Source organism: Ranitomeya imitator, chromosome 3, assembly GCF_032444005.1.
Source record: "Ranitomeya imitator isolate aRanImi1 chromosome 3, aRanImi1.pri, whole genome shotgun sequence".
Taxonomy (NCBI): Eukaryota; Metazoa; Chordata; class Amphibia; order Anura; family Dendrobatidae; genus Ranitomeya; species Ranitomeya imitator.
The window spans coordinates 455,202,726-455,225,761 of record NC_091284.1 but is presented as its reverse complement, the minus strand read 5'-3'; the positions used below and the strand labels follow the sequence as shown (position 1 = coordinate 455,225,761).

At 40.3% G+C, this 23,036-nt stretch overlaps 1 protein-coding gene across 1 annotated transcript in view; it reads right to left on the bottom strand.

The window, feature by feature from the left end:
* Positions 1 to 18,131, bottom strand: part of CALN1 (calneuron 1) — an 858,037-nt gene extending 839,906 nt beyond the window's left edge. Inside the window, exon 1 of the mRNA XM_069757422.1 lies at positions 17,539 to 18,131. The gene's annotated coding sequence lies outside the window, so the exon portion shown is untranslated. The remainder of the gene's footprint in view (positions 1 to 17,538) is intronic.
* Positions 18,132 to 23,036: the final 4,905 nt, after the last annotated feature.

Here is a 23,036-nt window from a genome sequence, read left to right as displayed (position 1 = left end):
ATTATAAGATGCACCCCAATTTTCTTCCCAAATTTGGGGGCAAAAAGTTCATCTTATAATCGGAAAAATACGGTATTAAATTATATGTTAGCTTACTCAGAAGTCATTTAATCTTTGTAAAAAAAAAGTTTGTTATTTTTCAGCACTCCTGTCGAAGTCGCCTCATTAATTTTACTGCAATCCATATGTGTGTAAGACAAAACTAATTTTAAACTATTGTCTTTTCAATGTGCTTCTTAAATAGTCCTATGTAGCATACAGTAATATGGATTTATTGCATGTCGAAAGACAATTTTTCCACTCACACACACATGACCTAATAAAAATGACAATTATAGATCAACTGGCACTGGGAAGGTATAGTTTGTAATAAATATTAAACAAATATAAGTCTAAAAAACGTACACTGGTAATATCGTTTTCCTGACAAACATAGAACCTTTGTATGAAAAAATCTAATTCAGGACATGGCATATGCTTGTTATGAGGTTATTAAATAGAAAAATGTGTGCCAATGTAACGTACAGTTTATATATATATAGTGGAAGATTAACCAAGCACGTGATCAATGCAACAAGAGCAACCGACAATAAAGTTCAGCTCAAACATAGCTTCTGTTTTTATTGTTAGTGTACAAAATAAATGCAAAACCTTCACATCCCAGCACAAGGCAAAGATTAATACCCTGGTCATATGAGCACTAACTAAGGCAAATTTTGTGTATGAGGTAGATGATGATGAGACACATTGGCCGATATGTCAAGTTGTTGTTAAGTCACCAAGTCAGGAGGACCAGTGTGCAGTAGTGGAAGATGAAGTGGTGGATGACTAAGATACCAACCCAACCTGGGAAGCTAGTATGTAGAGCAAGACCAGCAACGCTGAGGGGGAGAGATCTGCAGCACCGAAACAGGCAGGAAGGGGCAGTGTGGTGCTCAGAGGGAGAAGTCGGGCAACGGTTTTGCAGATTACTCTTGAATTTCTCTGTCAATATTAGGTGTTCCACAGTCTGCAAATTTTTAACGAAAGTTCTGAGACCAAAAAATGGTCATTTGCAACCTGTGCCATGAAAAAATCAGCAGGGGCCTAACCACTAAGATCCTAACCACCAGCAGCATCAGGTACATTATATAAACTTTATGTCCTTGTTAGTGCAACACTCCTATAATAATAGGAATACTCCCGAAAATTCATGAAGCAATTTATATTAACCTAGGTGCAAGTTTAACAAAAGGTGAATGGAGTTATTCAATTAGAGTGCAGATACATTTTTTAAAAATTTTATTATTAACAACAAAAACAAAATAAAATTAACAAAGGTAAAAGAGGAAAAGATGGAGGGACATAGGACTCAGATAATGATAATTGCTAACCATGATTAAAACCTCATGTCTTGAACAAAGGATGTTCAATAAAAATGCAACTAAGGTATGATATTAAAATTCAGCTGTGTGAGCAGATTACAATGACCATAAAATGTCACTGAGTATTTACAAATCCCACACATTCTTTCACTTCATTTGCATTCCAAGGCACTTGGATTTGCTGTAGCTAATTTCATTCATATACTAAGGTTGTGCGCATGTGAGGGCTAGGGCTCATGACATGGAATGCATGGACTTGATGTAGATGACAAACATTCACTATTTCCTTATTGGTGGAGTGAATCGCCGGCGATCCTGCAACCCTTCCTGCCCCTTTTCATCTTCCATCTCTGACTCAGTATCTCAGCGCATGTCATCCACATCAGTCTGAAGCTGGAAGCTCTGCATTACTGCCACAGCATAGCAGCAACAGGCTCTGCTGAAGCTAATTTGTCTAGGAGACAAACTGCAAACCGTGGCATAGTTAATGAAAGAAATAACAGACCAGACAGATCTGTCTCTCACTGCTGAACCTCCAACCAGACATGGTCATGTGTGATAATGGCCGTAACGTGGTGGCAGCTATAAAGCTTGGCAAGCTCACACACATATCATGCATGGCCCACGTGCTCTGACAGTTGTGCAGTTATCCAAGAATTTGGGGACTCCACAAAGAATTTAAGCGGTGATGATGCCATGATCAGCGCAACGATCCCGCTTCTGTGCCTATTTAGACAGTCACTGCTTACAATTAAAGCTGAAGCTTTGCATGAGTACTAGGTGGAGATGGAGGAAGTCTTGAGCTAGGGAGATACTACCCAGCACATCCTCTTATCTGCTCAGCGTAGATTGGGTAACAATGAGGAGGTGGAGGCTGAGGAAGAACAGGAGCTGTTTGCTAGCGCAACAGAGGCTAGTAGCCACACAAGATTCATCCCGTCTCTCCCATGTGAATGGACTGAAGAGGAGAATAAAGAAGAAGAGAGTAGTCATCATGGTGCAGACAGAGAGCTGTTGGCTTGGCACATTCGGCTGACTTGTTATACTGATGACTTTCCCGTGACCCTCACTTTACATTCATCTTGGCCAAAAAAGAGTACTGATTGTTCACCCTGCTAGACCCATGCTACATCACAACCTTTCATCTCTCCTTTCTGAGGTGGAGAGGTCTACTAAAATGGTGCTATACCAGAAGGTCATTGTGGAAAATATGTTGAAAAAATTTCCATCAGATAACGTTAGCAGTAGGGGCAAGATTAATTGCCCAACCAAGGTGGAGATGTAAGGGACACGCACACCAGCAACAGCAGAGGCAGGAATACACTGTCAAAGACCGGAGCCAATTTCATGACACCATCCCAATGTCCATGATCTGATGAACAGGCATTTTTGACAAGGAAGGAAAAGTTTTTAAAGATGGTCAAGCAATACCTGGCCGGCAAAACCAGCAAACTCCCTAATTCCTCTGCAAACTTCAACTATTGGGTCTCAAAGCTGGACAACTGGCATTTGCTGTCCCTCTATGCCTTGGAGGTGTTGTACTGCACTGCTTCTAGCCTCTTGCTAAGCAGGTTTTTAGTGCCTGAGGGGTCATAACAGACAGGCACTTTTGGCTATCAACAAAAAATGCTGACAAGCTCACTCTGATAAAAAATTAACAATACCTGGATTAGCCCCGACTTTTACACACCACCAGATGATAGCAGCACATAAAGTCTTTTTAATCTTCAATTTTTCAATGAGGCCCACCAATTGTTGCTTTAAAGGGTCAATGGATGACTGGATGACCCTGGTTGTAATTTTTGTCAGGCTTTGTGCTGTGTTCAAAGCTGTTATGAGTGTAGGAGTACCACCACTACAATTTATTAACAATATTTGAATGTGGCACTACAGTTGGTGCCCTGAAGGGTGTATTCATGACCCTGCTTGTAATTTTTGGCAGGCTTTGAACATAGTGCATACCTTTTATGAGTGTGAGAGTACCACAACAACACTTTGTTCACAATATTTGAATGAGATACTACAGTTGGTGCCTTGAATGGTGTATGGATGACACTGCTTGTAATTTTTGGCAGCCATTGCATTTAGTGCATATCCTTTATGAACATATGAATACTACTACATGACAATTTGAACATAATGTGCATTATAACCTCCTTTATGTCTAATATAGGGTGTATGTGAGTCCCTCTTCCATCACATTTTTGGCAATTCTTGCTTCCTTCATAAATTATGCTGAAACTTCCTTTTTTTTTTAATAAAGAAACAATTTTGGTTTACTTAAATTATTATTATCATTTTTACATCCTTTTTAAATGTTGCCTCATAAAAAAGTCATTATACGGGAAAGAATGTTTAACTTTTTTTCTGTGAAATTATTGTTCTCAGCAGCAATCTTGAAGTCAGAGATACTTCCAGGGGTCTTCCCCATGCTGTTCTCCTTTCATTCAGCACTATTTCCGTCCATCTCAACATTGTCACTGACCTCCTTGTAGGATCTGCAAAAATGCTTGGATTTCCAATTGACTCCCATTATACTTCTTATTTGAAAGAATCATTCAAGTATTAGAAATTGCTCAGTTCGAGTAACTAGCATCAGAGCATTTTAGTGCTCACTCATCCCTAGTAAGGATGTCTTTATATTTCAATCTGTTATTCCGGTATTGAAAAAAATCCTCCATTTGACTGACAGCTCACTGGCTTAACTATAGAACTAGTGAGCTGTCAGTCAGCAGAGGAAGATGGGGCTGTGTGGGGAACAGATCCAGGGAGGCTTAAACATTAAATGAATGAAATGTTGGCTAATAATACAAGTTTAGGCCACATTAAAAATACTGAATCTATCAAGTTGTATGTAATTTGAACTTACATTAAGAAACTACAGAACATAGCCACAAACTCCCAAGCCAGCGTTTTGGAAAGCAGTCCAAGCATCAAATGTTGTTTTCTAGATGAAATCTTCTTGCAACAGTTGGTGGGAAATGTAAGGCTATGTGCACACGTTGCAGATTATTTGCGGTTTTTTAGAATTTTTGCGCTATAAAACCGCAAATAATCTGCATACATTAAGCATCCTATCATTTTTAATGAAATCCGCAATTTCTGTGCACATGATGTGCGTTTTTCCGCATGCAAAACGCATTGCGGAAAAATAATGAACCTGCTCATTAATTTTGCAGTTTTTTCGCGGTTTTCCCACTGTCTAATGCATTGGGAAATGTCTGGGAAAAAACGTGCAAAAATCGCGTCAAAACCGCGCAAAAAATGCGCAAAAAAACGCATGCGGATTTCATGCGGAAATCTGGCAGAAATGTCCGGATTTCCACAGGAATTTTCTGCATGAATTCCTGAACGTGTGCACATAGCCTAAAGATGAGGATAGCAACCTATGTATGCCTGTTGCCCTTCTGTACAATCTCATAGACAATAATCCAAAAAAACACTCTAAGAAATCTATTAGTGCATAAAATATAGTGGTCCCTTGAGTTATAATGGACTTAGGCCGGTTTCACATTTGCATATGGCTGGTCTGCATATGGCTGCGTAGTTCCTCCCTTAAGCTCTGCCTACGCTCCGCCTACTTCCGCATGCGGTAGGCGGAGCATAGTCGGTGCTTAAAGGAGGAAGTATGCAGCCATACGTAGACCAGCGAAATGCAAGTGAGAGGCCACCGCCTCTCAGGGCTTATCGACAGCATTCTATAAAGCCATGTATCCAAGCCCTTGCCTCCTCCTGCAGTCTCAAATGCAAAAAATATTTCCCGGATTCGCGCATTCCTTGATCATGAAAGCACAAAAACACTAGTGCACACCCTTATCATCTCCTGTCTTGACTACTGCAACCTCCTACTCTCTGGCCTCCCCTGTAGCACTCTGGCACCACTCCAATCCATCCTATTCTCTGCTGCCCGACTAGTCTGTCTCCCCGCTATTCCACAGCTTCTCCTCTATGCCGAGCCCTTCACTGGCTTCCTATCGTCCAGAGACTCCAGTTCAAAACCCTTACTATGATATACAAAGCCATCTACAATCTGTCTCCTCCATACATCTGTGACATGGTTTCCCAGTGCTTACCTACATGCAATCTTCGATCCTCACGAGATCTCCTTCTCTACTCCCCTTATCTCTTCTTCCCACAACCGCATCCAAGACTTCTCCTGTGCTTCCCCTATACTCTGGAACTCTCTACCCCAACACATCAGACTCTCAACCCTGTTGTTGTTATAATAGACTATTTTGGTATGGTAATTTGATATTGGTGGGGATACACAGGGGGGGTGATGCCTTATGGTATAAGTATTTTTCATAGTTGTATCTGATATACACCTGTCAATTTTGTTTTATTGTTTCTAATAAAGATTATATAAAATTGTATTGGACTAGTACATCGTTTAGTCCCTAGTGGAATTGGGTTGTTGTTAAATTGATGTGTCCAGTATGACAAAGTATCCACATGGGGGCCTATGATTGATGTTATATAAGAATAAGTTTAGAATCCCCCATAATATGTGGTTGTGTTGGTGGTTTGTGACCAGCATTATGGAATGCTGTAGATAAGCCCTGAAAGCCCATAGAATGTAAGTCCGCAAGGACATGGTCCTCTCCCCTCTGTACCAGTCTGTCACTATAAACTTGTTTACTGTAAACGATATCTATAACTCTGTATGTAACCCCTTTCTCATGTACAACACCATGGAATTAATGGTGCTATATAAATAAATAATAATAATAATAAAGGTGGTGGCTGTAACTTACAGTATATCAGCCAAAACTGCTGACAGGTTCTCTTTAAATGCACAAATAGCCTCTTCAGAGAGGAAGAGAACAGGAACTCTAGTGCCAACTAATTGAAGTAGCAATCCCCCACTAGGTGGCACTACAGTTTCCGCCCTCTTGCTCTTTGAAGAGGCTATTGGCATATAATGTTACAGACAGTGCTGATGTGTGATGTAGGTGCTTGGAAAAGAAGATCCAAATAATAACTGGTAAATCTCTTGTACATAGGCAGGCATTATCTTACTGAAGTATATACACTGAAAGATTTTCTAGTCACAACAGCAGTTTATTTTCCAGACTTCTTCTTCCTACTGTAACTTAGGACAAATAATTGAGAACTGTTACATTTGGATGTGTTTTATCACACAGACACAGGACAGAGATTCACACAGGCATGCTTTTTTCCTCCCTTCTCTTCCTCACGTTAGATACATTTTCTATGTGTGAAAAATAAGTCTAAGGACACAATACATTCAAAGCCACTGTAGGGCGCATTCGCTCAGGAGATATGTACAGTACAGACCAAAAGTTTGGACACACCTTCTCATTTAAAATTTTTTCTTTATGTTCATGACTATGAAAATTGTAAATTCACACAGAAGGCATCAAAACTATGAATTGACACATGTGGAGTTATATACTTAACAAAAAAGTGTGAAACAAGTGAAATTATGTCTTATATTCTAGGTTCTTCAAAGTAGCCAACTTTTGCTTTGATGACTGCTTTGCACACTCTTGGCATTCTCTTGATGAGCTTCAAGAGGTAGCCACCGGGAATGGTTTTCACTTCACAGGTGTGCCCTATCAGGTTTAATCAGTGGGATTTCTTGCCTTATAAATGGGGTTGAGACCATCAGTTGTGTTGTGCAGAAGTCTGGTGGATACACAGCTGATAGTCCTACTGAATAGACTGTTAGAATTTGTATTATGGCAAGAAAAAGCAGCTAAGTAAAGAAAAATGAGTGGCCATCATTACTTTAAGAAATGAAGATCAGTCAGTCTGAAAAATTGGGAAAACTTTGAAATGAAAGTGGCCCCAAGTGCAGTGGCAAAACCATCAAGCGCTACAAAGAAACTGGCTCACATGAGGACTTCCCCAGGAAAGGAAGACAAAGAGTCACCTCTGCTTCTGAGGATAAGTTTATCTGAGTCACCAGCCTCAGAAATTGCAGGTTAACAGCAGCTCAGATTAGAGACCAGATCAATGCCACACAGAGTTCTAGCAGCAGACACATCTCTACAACAACTGTTAAGAGGAGACTTTGTGCAGCAGGCCTTCATGGTAAAATAGCTGCTAGGAAACTACTGCTAAGGACAGGCAAAAAGCAGAAGAGATTTGATTGGGCTAAAGAACACAAGCAATGGACATTAGACCAGTGGAAATTTGTACTTTGGTCTGATGAGTCTAAATTTGAGATCTTTGGTTCCAACCACTGTGTCTTTGTGTGACGCAGAAAAGGTGAATGGATGGACTCTACATGCCTGGCTCCTACCGTGAAGCATGGAGGAGGTGGTGTGATGGTGTGGGGATGCTTGCTGGTGACACTGCTGGGGATATATTAAAAATTGAAGGCATACTGAACCAGCATGGCTACCACAGCATCTTGCAGCGGCATGCTATTCCATCCGGTTTGCATTTAGTTGGACCATCATTTATTTTTCAACAGGACAATGACGTCAAACACACCTCTAGGTTGTGTAAGGGCTATTTGACCAAGAAGGAGAGTGATGGGGTGCTACGCCAGATGACCTGGCCTCCACAGTCACCAGACCTGAACCCAATCGAGATGGTTTGGGGTGAGCTGGACCGCAGAGTGAAGGCAAAAGGGCCAACAAGTGCTAAGCATCTCTGGGAACTCCTTCAAGATTGTTGGAAGACCATTCCCGGTGACTACCTCTTGAAGCTCATCAAGAGAATGCCAAGAGTGTGCAAAGCAGTCATCAAAGCAAAAGGTGGCTACTTTGAAGAACCTAGAATATAAAACATATTTTCAGTTGTTTCACACTTTTTTGTTAAGTATATAACTCCACATGTGTTAATTCATAGTTTTGATGCCTTCAGTGTGAATTTACAATTTTCATAGTCATGAGAATACAGAAAAATCTTTAAATGAGAAGGTGTGTCCAAACTTTTGGTTTGTACTGTATATGCCCGACAATGGCTATATTGTGGATGGCACTGGCTAAAAAGTGACTAAAAAGATGGGTGCCCTGACAATAGTACACCATAGAGACCAATAGTAAAAAAAAATTGATACAGCATGGTATATGTACTCTGTATTGGAGCTTATTTCTGAATAAGAGCATATAATGATATGCAGATGTGTAACAGTGAAAAGGCCAACATAACTGACTCTTGGCGTCCATTTGGTAAAAAGGGTCTTGTATATACATATCGCTACCTGACGTATACTTTAGACTGAGTACACAGACACACAGTGATCTCAGCCTTACTCCGTCATTCCTTCGTGCTTTCTCTGCATATTGGGTTTAGCACACAATGGGAAAGCACCCCCTCCCTAAGTATCTGACCACAAGCACCCTGAGAGAGAGCTAGCTAGGCAAACTCTTCATTTAGGCTTTGCATTCGTTCCAGTAGAGGGCACTGCTGTAATAATATAACACACATTTTGTTATGCAAAGGAACACAGCGTACTAACAGTGCACGCGATGAACATCTTTACAAATATATCTTAAGAATATATGTTTTTAATAAAGCATATAAAGTGAAAAACATATATTAAATATTGTATATGCTGTTTTTAGCATTGGGGTACTTGGAAAATGAGTGTATTTTGATATGAAACACATCAAGACTCTAGATTCATTCCAAAACATTGTCCAGCCTAATGCAGTCAAAGCTTAAAAGGAATCTATCAGCAGGTTTCTGTTACATCTTCTGAGAGCAACCTGAAGTAGGCAAAGAGACACTGAATCCAGTGATGTATCACTTAGTTTACTGGGCACAGCCGTTCTGAGACAATCAGAGATCTCTGAAAGCTAGCTCCGCCAACACCAGTCTCCCCATGTACATTGTGTATTGACAGTGAGCTGCTTATTACAGAAGGGGTGGAGTCAGATGATTGCCTGTGCTCCAATAAGTCACAGCAAAGATAATGTCCTTGTGATAAAACCTTCAGTATAAGTAAACAAGAGCACACAGCTTGATAGATGTGGTACATCAATGAATTCAGTATTTTAACCCCTACCTCGAGTTATCCTCAGATTACATAGCAAAAACCTGCTGACAGAGTCCCTTTAGCAATTCCATTATGAAAATATCTGCTTGCTGTCAGTGAAAATAAGTCACGATACACTGTAGTTATTCTTAAGAAGTATCAGGTCTGTATGAAAAATACAAAGTTTCTATTTACTGATAGTCTGCAGGCATCTTAATAATTGGCTAAAGATGTGTCCACCATTGCCATTTCCTGAATTGACTCTTTAAAGACTCCAATTTCTCATTAACAATCTCAACACAATATTGAGACAGATTAGCATAAAACCAGACAAGCTGCAATACACATCACAACCACTAGGTGGCCAAACATAGAAGCATTCACTGTACAGATTGTGACCAAGTAATCATATTTTTTTAATTGGGTAGTCACATGTCAGGATATATTGAGCCAGGCGGACACAGTGGTCATATCTATATGTAATAACTTTTTATATGAACAATTAAGCAGGCCATACATTTAAGATTATTATTTGCTAAATCTATTGACCACCTAATGTGTATATACTCTTCCTAATGGGGGATGCTTTTGAATTTTAACATGTGTTTGCCTTTTATACCCAGATGAGATACTGTAATTTACCGCCATAAGTTTATATCAGTGGCATAAGGACCTTTTACACCTGCCAATAGTTAGTGAACAAGTGCTGAAAAGAGCCCTCATTTCCAGTTATTGGTGAGTACTTTTTTCAATATTTGACCAGGTCCTAGGTTATACGTGCCTTTCTTTATGATACTTATTTGGGTCCTGTTCCCATTAACTGCTTTTACTGATTGATATAAATCTAAACTTATAGGGGTATTCCCATCTCCAAGATCCTATGCCAAATAGTAGTAGGTGTAATAATAATAATAGTTGCAAATGCCTTCAATTAGTAATGTAGTATAGTTTTTCTAATTCACTGTCTCTTTCCTCATGTGCAGGACCTTAGGTATCCATGGTTACAACCATTAGCAACTAGCTGTCACTTTATCAGTGGACGTTACCATGGATACCTAAGGTCCTGCACATAAGGCAAGAGACATAGTGAATCAGAAAAACTACACTATATTACTAATTGGAGGTAATTGCTAATATTATTATTATTTTTATTATTATACTTGCTATATCTTGGGATAGGATCTTGGAGATGGGCATTCCCCCTTTAACTTATTACCTATGGTAATGTATACTTAATATATGCAGTGTATATTGATCGGATGATTTATAACATTAATCCTTAATTAAAATTAATTTCAATGTATTTCTATTTTAGTGACTATATGTGAACAAGGCTCGAGATGAGCCAAAACTTCATGAAATGGACACAGCTGATATACAACAGTTAATATAAAACATTCACAGCTGATTATGCATATGAATCATTCTTTCTGCGTGGTGATAAAAAAAACATTTTCTTTGTAATTTTTTGGTATTATTTATCTCACATTTGACATCTTCTGGAAATTTCTTGCATCCAATTAAACCATTGTATGCATGAGAGTGCTGCATTTTTTAAATTCAGCTTAATTTAGCTTTCTATAAATGATCTACCGTAAATTTACTACGGTGAAACACAGATAAGGGCATTTACTATAAGTGACATTAAAAGATTGTAATGCAGAAAAGCAATGTGTAATGTGTTTATGGTATTCCAATACTAAACAGGCTTATGAAAGTAAAAAGTGATGTCAGCCTATGGGAGGATGATTGCAAGTTTCATCAATGGAATTAATTGCCTGAAGTCCAGAAATATGTTTGCCCTGTGATCTCTGCGTTACCCTACATATTTCCAATTACTAGAACTTCCTGGCATATCTGAGTGTTTGCAACTAAAATACCTTAGGTTAAAGGGAATATGTCACCAGGTTTTTGTTGCCTCATCTGAGAGCAACATAATGTGGGAAAAGAGGCCCTGAAACCAAGGATGTATCACTTAGTTTTTCTGGGTGCAGCAGTTGTGACACACATTTCTTAAATTTAGCAATGCAGGCTAGCTAAGAAAGCTGACTATGCCTACACTAGGCTCTCTATATACATTGTCAATAAACAGTGAGCTGCTTATCACAGGAGGGGAGGTCTTCGACTAGCATCCTTTAGCTTCTGTAGTGCAGCCGATGATAATTTCCTAGTGATAAAATCTTCAGTGTTAATCAACAACAGCACACAGCCTAACATGTGACACATTGTTGAATTCAGTGTTTTAATGCCTACCTCCTGCTATCCTGAGATTACATAGCAAAAACCCGTTGACAGATTCCCTTTAAACGATAATTTAAAGGAAACCTATTATGTTTAGCATAAAATCTAATGGGCAGGTACAAACATACAGTAGCATTTGCTGATGTGACACTACAAGGCAGCATGGTGACTCAGTGGACGCTGTTGCTTTGCAGCGCTGAGGTCCAGGGTTCAGTTCCCACCAAGGACAACGTCTGTAAGGAGTCTGTATGTTCTCTCTGTGCTTGTGTAAAGTGATCTCAGGCAGTAGCCATGGCCCAGCTGCTGCTTCGTAACGCCCTCACACATTACAGGAAATACGGGTCCAGGCAGGATGTTGGTGATGCGAGGGCCTTGCCCCCGTGCAGGCCGCCTTTAGCAGATGGTATTGGCTGTCCAAGACCACACATTAATAAAGGAGACTTCTGTTCAAACATGGTGACTTTACTGAATTTGGTAAGGGTTGTGTACAAGGGATAGCAGGTACACAGTCTTAAGCACGTCTCCTTCACAATGAAAAGCATTTTCAGACACATCGTTTCCTTCGACTGTAGTCTACTTCAGGACCCGTGAAGCACACCGTTTCACTCTTACTTCACCATAACCCAGCTTTTAGGCCACAGTCATGATCAACAAATCTCTTTCTACTCGCTCAGTGGTTCCATGTCTTATTACTACTGTAAGTATACCCTAGATCTACCGCTCAGGACCCCCAATAGTCCTTTACTCTCAGTCCTCTTTAGGTCTGGTACCTTCAGCTTTCGGGTTTCTCATGGCACATCATCCTATCCAAGGACCCCTAAAGGTGGAAGGCCACTCTTTATTGCCAGTAATTCTCTTCAGGATCTCACTATCCCTGTCTCTTTATGCTGTGGATCACCCCTTGGCAGCATTGCACACTTGTTACTTCTTCAGATTCTAACTACTATCTGACTTTAACCAGAAAATACCGTCCTTTCCCTATCACTAAGTCCTTCCTCTGTGGGCTAGTCCCAACACTTAAATACTTCTGACCCCATTGTCTGTTGCTGTGCAGAAGTCACTTACAGTACACACTATGCATTAACAATACTTACTGTATACTATACCTTACTCTATCACATCCTACATTACTATACACTATGAATATTACACTTTCAATACACTTTTCAACACTATAGATTACACTGGAACATTTTACATTTCACATGACACAATATATTTATATGACGCAGAACACCATTCACATGGCACAATTGGTATCTTCAAGGTTAGAAATGAGACAGTACAGCCCATCACTATTACATTTGCAAGTTTTCTTCTGGGTACTCCAGTTTCCTCCCCCACTCCAAAGACATACTGATAGGGAATTTAGGGAACAGTGATGATGATGTCTGTAAAGTGATGTGGAATTTATGGTGTTACATAAGTGTGTAAAATAAAGAAATACTACAGTGCAGCAATGTATTGATGTAGAAAACCTTAACTCCACATCTGACTTGATATATTCAATGGCTTGTGCACTGTTAAATATTCATTAATAATTTTCTGCTTTTTTCCACATCAGGGTATAGTTAACGCGTTGTATAGAAATCCATCTCACGTTATCGATCAGAAAGAGCCCAGCAGATTGCTGTATAGTTTTGTGGTAAAAGATTAGTATAACTGACACTTTATTCATTTAAATCCCTGTACTTTCTAAGAATATGGGTCTAGTGGGAGATCCTATTCAGTGACAATGTTCAAGATTCAAGATTCAAGATTCAAAGAAGCTTTATTATTTATTTAATATTTATTATTCCTTATATGCCTATATAAAAAGAGGTAGCTGTCAATCGCTTGATAGGACTACCCACTGGACTCCTAAGCATGGAACCAGCATGGATCACCAAATGTGGCACAAAGGACATTTACACAAAAAATGTTTCTACTTTTTGCCATTTTGTGCTGGCCCCGATGTTCTTGTATAAAGTGAGTAGGCTCTAGTAAAGGAATTGTGGCCTATTCTGAGACGTATTTAATGTATTCCAGAAATGTAAGTGAAATCTATGTTGGATCAAAGTTGATTTAGATTGCTTTTTTTTCTAGTGCACAAATAGCCTAAATATTCACAAAAATCATTAAGATTAGCAAATTTGGCATTGGTGCTTATTTTGCCAATATAGCATCTAATGTTACCGTCGTCTACCCGTAGATCTCAATTTGAGCAAAAACTGCAGCAAAACCAAGGTAAGGTCTATAACATACAAGTGACACTATCACTGTGATCTATTGCATGTGGTCTGGTTTTATTTATTTCTAGGTAGGGAAAGACAGGAGAGAGAATTAGCGTCATATATCTTTCTGTAATGGCTGTCTACAACCTACTTAAGACTGAGTATCTCTGAAACTTCAATGTTATAACAGTATAGCCAAAAGAATCTTTTACTATAAGGCTATTAAATTTGCTCTATATAACATACACATGCAATATATAATCCTATAGTTTGAGATTTTTTAGCATATTTGATTTATTATGTTACAAAGAAATATATTTTAAGTAAGATTTATCTGATATTTTAGTTATTTTTTTCTTAAACTAAGAAATCCTCAAACACATTTGATGTCATCGACTTCGGTCCATCTCACTCTGGCTCTCTGCTCTAAACTCTAAAAATAAAAGAATCGCATTGTATGATAAAAATTCAGACAAGAACCAAAGAGACAAAATACAATAAGCAGCTCAAACTGGCTGGGCAGAAAACACTTTCATGACCTTCAAATGTCATCCTTTGGAAAGAACAAAAATAAAAAGGTGTCAAGACAAACTACGGCGAGTGATCTTAACTTGAAAGCAAAGCACTAAAAAAAATGCTTTGCAATTCATCACAAAGAGGATGCCAGGCCCCAAAGAAACATAATATCAATCCGATTGCTGTAGTAGATTAAATATTATTTATGATTATATGGTTTTTTATTTACCATGTAAAATCAAATGTATTCAAACAGTAATGAAAAGTAGGTGACTTCGAGCGTTCATATACATACTGTAAAATCATTTATCACCCATGGAGCACTATAGACCTATGTACAAATTACATCCAATACTTTCATAAATATTTATAGGAAAAATGTCACTCGCAGAATGAATTACAGCTTCAAACCTGAAGGAAAACCAATGTAGCATATCAAAATTGAAACATCCAATACACTAATAAAACCCCATTTCTATTCTCCTGTGTAGATAGAAAATCATTCCTTGAATTGTCTCGTATTTATGCATATCTATGTCACATGTATTTTCAAGGACTACTTCTGCATTGGCTCTACTTTCTACTACAAGTACTTTGAAGGGCGTTTTTTACGCTGCTCGTAGTATTCTTATTGTGAACATACAAAAACTTCACCAAAAATTGTCACCGCATGACGCCTAGTTTAAAAAAAGATATAACTGATTGTATAACGGGCGGTGTGTTTAGGCTAAGGGTGATTGATGAAGTGAGATCCTGCACAGTATAGTCCTATATGGTCATTACAAGAACACACAGTGGTTAATTTCTTATGTTTTATGCACTTTTTTTTTTAGGTAGTTTCAAGTTCATTCACTGAAAACCTCTTATGGCTGAGTATTCCTCCTCTTATTAGTGTGTAAAAAGTAACATTTTTTCAGAGATTATTATTAATATGCTGAAACATAATAACTATACTCTAGTAAACCTATTATGGGTAACTATATGTTCTTAAACAATAATTAATCTCCCAATATTCCTACATTATCACGTCAAATATGTAGGAACCGACTGTGGATAAAGTGTAATTTATTGGTCTAGCGTTCCATCAGCGTCACGGCTCCATGCTGGTTAAGTACAGTTTACAAAAACTGCCTTTCCATATTCTCCCACACTAATGTAAATTGTTGTAATTTGGATGAATCTTAGCAAAAGATTTTGCATTATTGTAGCAATGCTATCCCTACTGGAAGAGATCTGGCGGTGTATATGACAATAGGTAGCCGAGCTTCAACTGTAAAGACCCAAGGAAATTGGTATAATGTCTGGCGCTCAGCGTCCAGGAAAAAGCTCAATGTATTTTAGTAAAATGAAGAATGAAACACATATTCTGCATCTTGGTATTTTGAACGTTTCTTCCTTCAAGCCTTTTGTCTACTACCCTAAGAAACCTACGCATCACCGTGAAGAGATACATTACTGCTTGCTGATCAAAGTTTTCATCATGATAAAGCTGCATCTTAATCAGTATGCCACCGTGCCCAAATGTTATGACTCATCTCTGGCTCATAGCAGAAGCAACACAGAACATGAGTAACGGCACCGATGCCTCAATAGATTGGCACTGAGATGTGTAGTTTTTATACCTACAGGAAGCAAGTTGGAGCTTGGCCTGGGTCAGCAGCTACTGGAAGTCATTATCATCTGAGAACAGTTCTTTGCTTAGATACAAGCTGCTAGGGACCCCTCACAATGAAAATTGAGGAAGACAATGGGGGGGCAGTGTCTGTTCTGTAAGAACATTGACTACGTCTGAACCCAACTCATTCTTCCACCTTGCTCAAAAAATCAAAACACGTCTGCTAAAAAGCCAAGCAATTTCCAGAGCCACACGGCGCAAGCAGAGAAGGAGTTTTAACTTATTCATGCTATGATTATTCTGCAGAATTTATAGAAATTAGAATTAGATTCTTAAATCACGTAGTAATTCATAGTATAAAAAAAAAAGGTTTTTACGACATTTTGGATACATGTTGGTGTATGGGAATACAGCACAGGCACAAGGAAGTATATATATTTTCTGCTAACATTTGGGGTTCCAGTGCCATTTATTGTGCTTTATACAGCGATGGCAGGTCATAGGGTTAATACTAATGTATATGAATTGTACGTACCACTCAGGTGCATTCAATGAATCAAAGCAAAACCTCTGATGCTTCCACAAATAAGCTTTTTACACTCAAGCCAGAATTTATAATACATAACATACTGCAATTTATGTGGTCCCTGAGACCACTGCAGCCGGCGACCCATGGTCATGCGTGACATGATTCATCTGAATTACTGTACAGCTGTACAACTTAGTTCTTATGTGCTAATGATTGTCTTTCAGTCCAGATAATCCTGACTATCCCACAGTTGCAGGCAAAAATGATTATCCAAGCAGTCACTGTGGTCATATGCTGCGATTAGAGGACTGGGCTTACATTTAGGGTGTGTACTTTATAAAATGCCATATTATAACCCAGGTATGTGGTCATCAACACTGTCCACCTTCTACACGCAGGTATTATTCATGTATATGCGTTTAGCTGTGGGACACCAGGGCATAGCAGTGCACACTACCCTTTAAGTCAGCCTTCCATTTTATTGCCCCCTTCTTGGCACTGAGAGCAAGCCTTCATGATGTGACAATTTATAATGCAATGCAACAATAAAAGGGATCCTGACAAATGACTCATAAATGGACTGTGTCTCATACCCTCCCTGTTATATCATATGGCAAATAGCTGTAAATTGCCGCAAGGATGCCAGATTGCCTAAATAGGGTTTTCTGGGGGGCACAGACATGAGCAAGTAAATGTAAAAATTCTTACAGTTGGTCCAGTCCATGCTGAGAGGCTGCTGCTTGTACCACAGAATCTGAAGGCTGCTCCATTACCAGAGTGATGAACAGCTCCATGCTTCAATTCACTGCAGCCAGTGAAGAGGTAAATGATCAAACCTAAATTTCTAGACTCTTGCAAGAACCTAGTTAGGGCAAGCCAAAAAATACATCTCCTAATTAAAAAAAAATGCAAGGACCTGCACATAGGCTGTAATGCAGGAGTGGAGCAGGATCCCCCAGCGCTATGACAACAGGTTTCAGGAATATTTCCCAAACTACAGAACAGAATAGAATGGCTTGACAATGACCGGCGCGTTAACCTCTTCCTTGCTGGAACCTCAGATACAATCATTACAAATGGAATGAAGGAGGGGGGTCCTTCCTTACCTGTCTGTGTTCTGCTACTTGACTGATCCTCACAGCTGTTCTCTTTGGATCCTGTATCTTTGACTGGTGAGCCAGGTCAGTGTCCTTTGCCCTTGGCTTTGTGGAAGCTTAGACCAGGATGGAGGTGCATTCAGTTCAGGCAATGCACCTTCCCCAGGAATCTCTCCTGCCCATTACCTTAATTTGCAATATGTGTAGCAAACTAGCAAACAAGTGTCCTGATCAGTCATGAGCTGTGTACCAGGGAGCATCAATACTCCATACATCCAGGAGCTGTGATGGGGAACTTGCCAGAAACTCCATTCCACAATGGCATACCCCTCAAGAATCCTGAGACGGTTCCCAAAGAAATCAGGAGGATCAGCTATTGTCTTGGTTGGCATACACTGGCAGCGGGCAATTCAAAGAGCTGTGTGATGATCAGAGGCTGGCAAAGGGAGCAGCAGGGATGAGGGATGTCACAAGTCAGTGATGCCCAGGAAATCCTACAGCTGTCAATACACTGGAAACAATACTCACTGACTGTACTATACAGCATGGACGTATGTGTCTCACATAGCTGCCTGCACTGTGCCTGCCTCATTGCTGGGACTGGAGGAGGAGCAGGAGCTGAACTTCACAGGGATTTGTAGGGAAAATGCAAATGTGTGCAACTGGCTGCAGCCCCCTAATTCTGCACCCAGGACATCTCATGTGCAGAGCAAAGATGGGCTTGTGAGCCTCTCATCCCCTCACCTACCAGTCTGATTCATTTTGCAGTTCTGCTTTGTATCTGATCTTTAAATACATCAAAACAAACAATCACACTCACCTAGTTTCTCATATTTTCTAATTAATTCATGCTCTTATTTTTTACATCTTTGTAGCTCTGTGTTTATTTTATCACCATCAGTTTTGCTTTTTTTGTAAAACGTTAAGGTTCTACATTAAGAGCATGTATATAATGATAAGTTCACACTTATGCGTCAGTTTTAATAAGATACATAACACTGACAGACTTGATAGATTTATTTTTCATGTTTTCCTTTATTTAGTAAGCAGAAAAGGTGAACATAATAGTACCCTAGTCTTGATGAAGAGTATGCTGGATGAAGATGTACCAAATTCATTAAGATGTGCACGCAACTGAATGAATTTCGAGAGTCTTTCAGTTGTCCTGCGCCCACGCAAGAAACAAATGTACTCAAGTCAACAATTGGAGTATATTTGTGTTTTAATTTACACCCTTTTTCTCACATAAACTTTGATCAATTGACCAAGTCTCCTGAGTAAACTTTGCCTACTTATCAATATGTTAGTGGAGATGACTGGAGACAAGGTGAAAATGCAAAAGTCTCAAACCTGTTTTGATAAATCTGACCAAAATGTTCTTCTTTGCTGATCAAGACATCTTGAAACAATGGAATCTAAATGTTGATCAGGCAAGGATGGGGGACCAATGTTCAAATAGATATAAATCCGATCCTTTAGACCTCCATGATCCTAAATATTAAGGGACATGTTTGGACTTGCTGCAGAAGACTGAAAAATATGAAAATCTGCACAGATGAGGTGCGGATGTGAAAAGTCTTCATAGTATATGGATCAGAGGGAAATGAAAAGTATGAGAATGCTGAGGTCTGGCCGGGGCAGAAGTGCACAATAGAGCAAAATTTGTGATAAGTGAGGACTAAAATGCTTAGATGCTCGTTACTCGAACCAATCAATTCCTAATGCTCGGATACTTGATTTTGAGTAACAAGTATAATGGGAGTCAATGGGAAATCCAAGCATTTTGCTTGCAGACCCTACAAGGAGGCGTAGGGACAGTGAAAATGCTGAAATGGATGGAAAAAGTGCTGAATGGAAGAAGTGCTCTTTAGTAATGAGCGAGTGTACTCGTTACCTGGGTTTTCTGAGCAAGCTCGGGTGATTTCCAAGTATTTTGGGCGTTCTCATATGTTTGTGTCGTAGCAGCTGCTTGTTAGGTAATCCCCACATGTATTCAGGCTGTCTAGCAGCCGCAAATCATGCAGCTATGTCAACACAAACATAATCTACAAGCACACCCAAAATAGTCGGAGATCACCCGAGCATGCTCGGAAAACCTGAGTAACGAGCACACTCGCTCATCACTAATTCTGTTCAAATTGTCCTATAGTGGTATTTCAAAACTCAAAAAGGCTATGTAATAAGTGCAAGGCCTGACAAAAATTCCCAACAGGGTCATACATACACCCTTGAAGACACCAACTGTAGTGCTTCATTCAAATATTGTAGACAAAGTATAGTTGTGGTACACATATACTCATAAAGACTCTGCACACAGTGAAAAGCCAGGCAAAACTTACAAGCAGGATCATCCATACACCCTTCAAGGCATCAACTGACGTACCTCATTCAAATAGTGTGAACAAAGTGTAGTTATGGTACCCTATACTCATAAAAGCTCTGCACACAGTACAAAACCTGCCAAGAATTACAATCAGGGTCACCCACTGTAGTGCCTCTTTCAAATATTAAGAACATGTAGTTGTGGTATTTCTACACTCACAAAGGCTATGCACACAGTGTAAAGTCAGAAAAAATTATAAAGGAAAGTCATCAATAGACCCTTGAATGCTACAACTGTAGGGCCTCATTCAAATATTAGGAAATTGTAGTTGTGGTACTTCTAAACTCATAAATACACTGCACACAGTGCAAAGCCAGAAAAAATCATAAGGAGGGTCAACCATAGACTCTTGAATTCAACAACTGGGTGGCTTCTTTCAAATATTACATTTTAAAAACACTCTATGTGCTGCTGTCTTCTGGAGATGTGGAATATTCGGGGAAAATCCAGGCTTTGTTCATTTTTATCAGAATGAGCCTGTCAGCATTTTATGCTGACATACGAAAGCGCCTGCCTGTTATGACCCCTCCAGAGGCAGTAAAAGCCCGCACAGACAAGAAGCAGCACAACACCTCCAAAGCAGACAGCTCAAACCAGGTGTCCAGCTTTAATACCTAATAGTTGAAGGTCGCAGAGCAATTAGGGAGTACACTGGTTTAGTCAGCCAGGTATTGCTTGACCAGCTTTAAAATCTTTTTTCTCCTTGGCAAAAATACTCGGTCCTCAGGGTCTGGATTCTGGTATGGTATCATGAAATTGTCCCAGGCCTTTGACAGTGTACCCCTGCCTTTGCTGTACCTTGTGTGTGTCTCTCTCACCTCTCCTCCTTAGTTGGGCAAGAAAACTTGCCCTCTGCAGCTTATGTTGCCTGTTGGGAATTTTCTCAACTTATTTCCCAATGGCCTTTTGGTATAGCACTATTTTAGTAGGGTCTAGCAGGGTGAACAACCAGTACTCTTTTTTTTAAATGAATATAACGTGAGGGTCAAGGGAAAGGCATCTGTACATAAGATCAGCCGTATGTGCCAAGCTCCCTACAGTCAGCTCTTCCCTGTCTCCACAATGTCTCCACAGTTTTATATCCTCCGCCCTCTCTTCCTCCTCATTCCCCTCCTCAGCTAGGAGAGACTGGATGAAGCTTGTGTAGATATAAGCCTCTGTTGAACTAGCAACCAGCTCCTTTTTCTTCTCTTCCTCCTCAGCCTTCATCTCTTCATTGTTGCCCAGTGCGTGCTGAACAGATGAGATGAGACTGGGTAGTATATCCCTGTCTCATGTCTTTCTCCATCTAAACCTGGTAAGCATGCAAAGCTTCATGTTTTTAAATGTGAGCAGTGACTGTTTCAGCAGACACGGTTCGTTGCACTGATTATGGCATCACCGCTTTGTGGAGTCGTACAAGTCTTGGCAAATCGCACAAATATCAGACATCCTTGACCACTTTTAAATTGTTGTGGGTGGAGACTGACTAGAATACCGAATGGCATATTGGAGCTGCTCACAAAGCCTTGCCAGCATGTGCAGTGTGGAGTTTCAACATGTGGTCATGTTGCACACCACTCGGTGAGCTGGCACTTGTATGCGCTTCTGCAGCCTGCTAGAGTGGCGGCAGCTGTAGCTGACTTGCTGAAATGAAAGCTGATGCAGCGCACCTTGACTAGAAACTTTAGCAAATCTGGGTAGGTTTTCAGAAATACCAAGTTGAGCAACTGAGCCAAGCATGGTACACGTGTGACTTGTCAAGCAGTGAGAGCTGTAGATCTGCCTGGTCTGTTATTACTTTCAATTACTCTGCCAACATGTCCTGTTTGTCTCCTAGACAAATTAGCTTCAGCAGAGCCTGTTGCCGCTTCACTAAGGCAGTGCTGCAGAGCTTCCAGCTGATGTGGACGACGCGCTCTGAGATACCAAATTGGAGACGGAGGATGAGGACAAGCAGGAGGCAGCAGGAACTGGTGTAGGAGGTGAAGGAAACCCTGATAGAAGTAGGGCCAGCAATCATTAGCTTTGGTAGCACATGTAATGTGTCAGTTTGTCCTGTACCTCCCTGCAAAGTGGGACAGAAAGAAATGTGTCATGGATAGACATGTTGCTTTTGCTACAGCAACAGGCTCAGTCACATCTGCCCCACAACCTCGCCATCTGCGTGCACCACCATCAGCACTTTCACAGTGCTTCACAGCCACCTCCAGGTAATGGCCATTATCACACATGACCATGCCTGGTTATAGGTTTAGCTGCTAGAGCCATAGATCTGCCTGGTGTTGCTGCTTTGCTAAGGCAGTGCTGCAGAGCTTCCAGCTGATGTGGATGACGTGCTTTGATATAATAAATTGGACATGGAGGATGAGGACAAGCAGGAAGCAGCAGGAACTGGTGTAGGAGGTGAAGGAAACCCTAATAGAAGTAGGGCCAACAATCGTCAGCATCGGAAGCACATGTAACGTGTCAGGGTGGTACTTGGCCCCGGCCTCTACAATGTTCACCCAGTGTGCAGTCAACAAAATGTAACCCTGGCTATAAGCGATTGCCCATATGTCAATCGTTAAGTGGCCAATCACAGTAAGTGTGTTGATAAATGCACGAGTGATGTTCCTGAACACATGCTGGTACAAGACAGGGATGCCACACCAGGAGAAGTAGTGGTGGCTCAGGACAGAGTATAAAGGATGACTACTATCATGAGTTGGCGTAAATTCTCCATGTCTACAATCCTAAATGACACTTACATGGCAATCAGCTTAAAAATGTGCCCTTTTAGCATTTGTGCCTGTGATTGTGTGGCTGGGAACTTTCTTTTTCGCTCCAAGGTCTGGTGCTGGGACAGCTGAACACTGTGCTGGGACAAGGATTTGGAAGTGCCTGATGATGATGCCTCAGAATGTGCAAGGCGGGGGACATCTTAGCCAGTGTTATGAACATGGGATTGGGAAGAACTTAGCACAGGGGAAAAGGCAGTGATATCTGCACCAATTGTGGACCCAGATGTTTGGGCCACCAAGTTGGGTGCTTAGTAGTGTTGAGCGATACCGTCCGATACTTGAAAGTATCGGTATCGGATAGTATCGGCCGATACCCGAAAAGTATCGGATATTGCCGATACCGATACCCGATACCAATACAA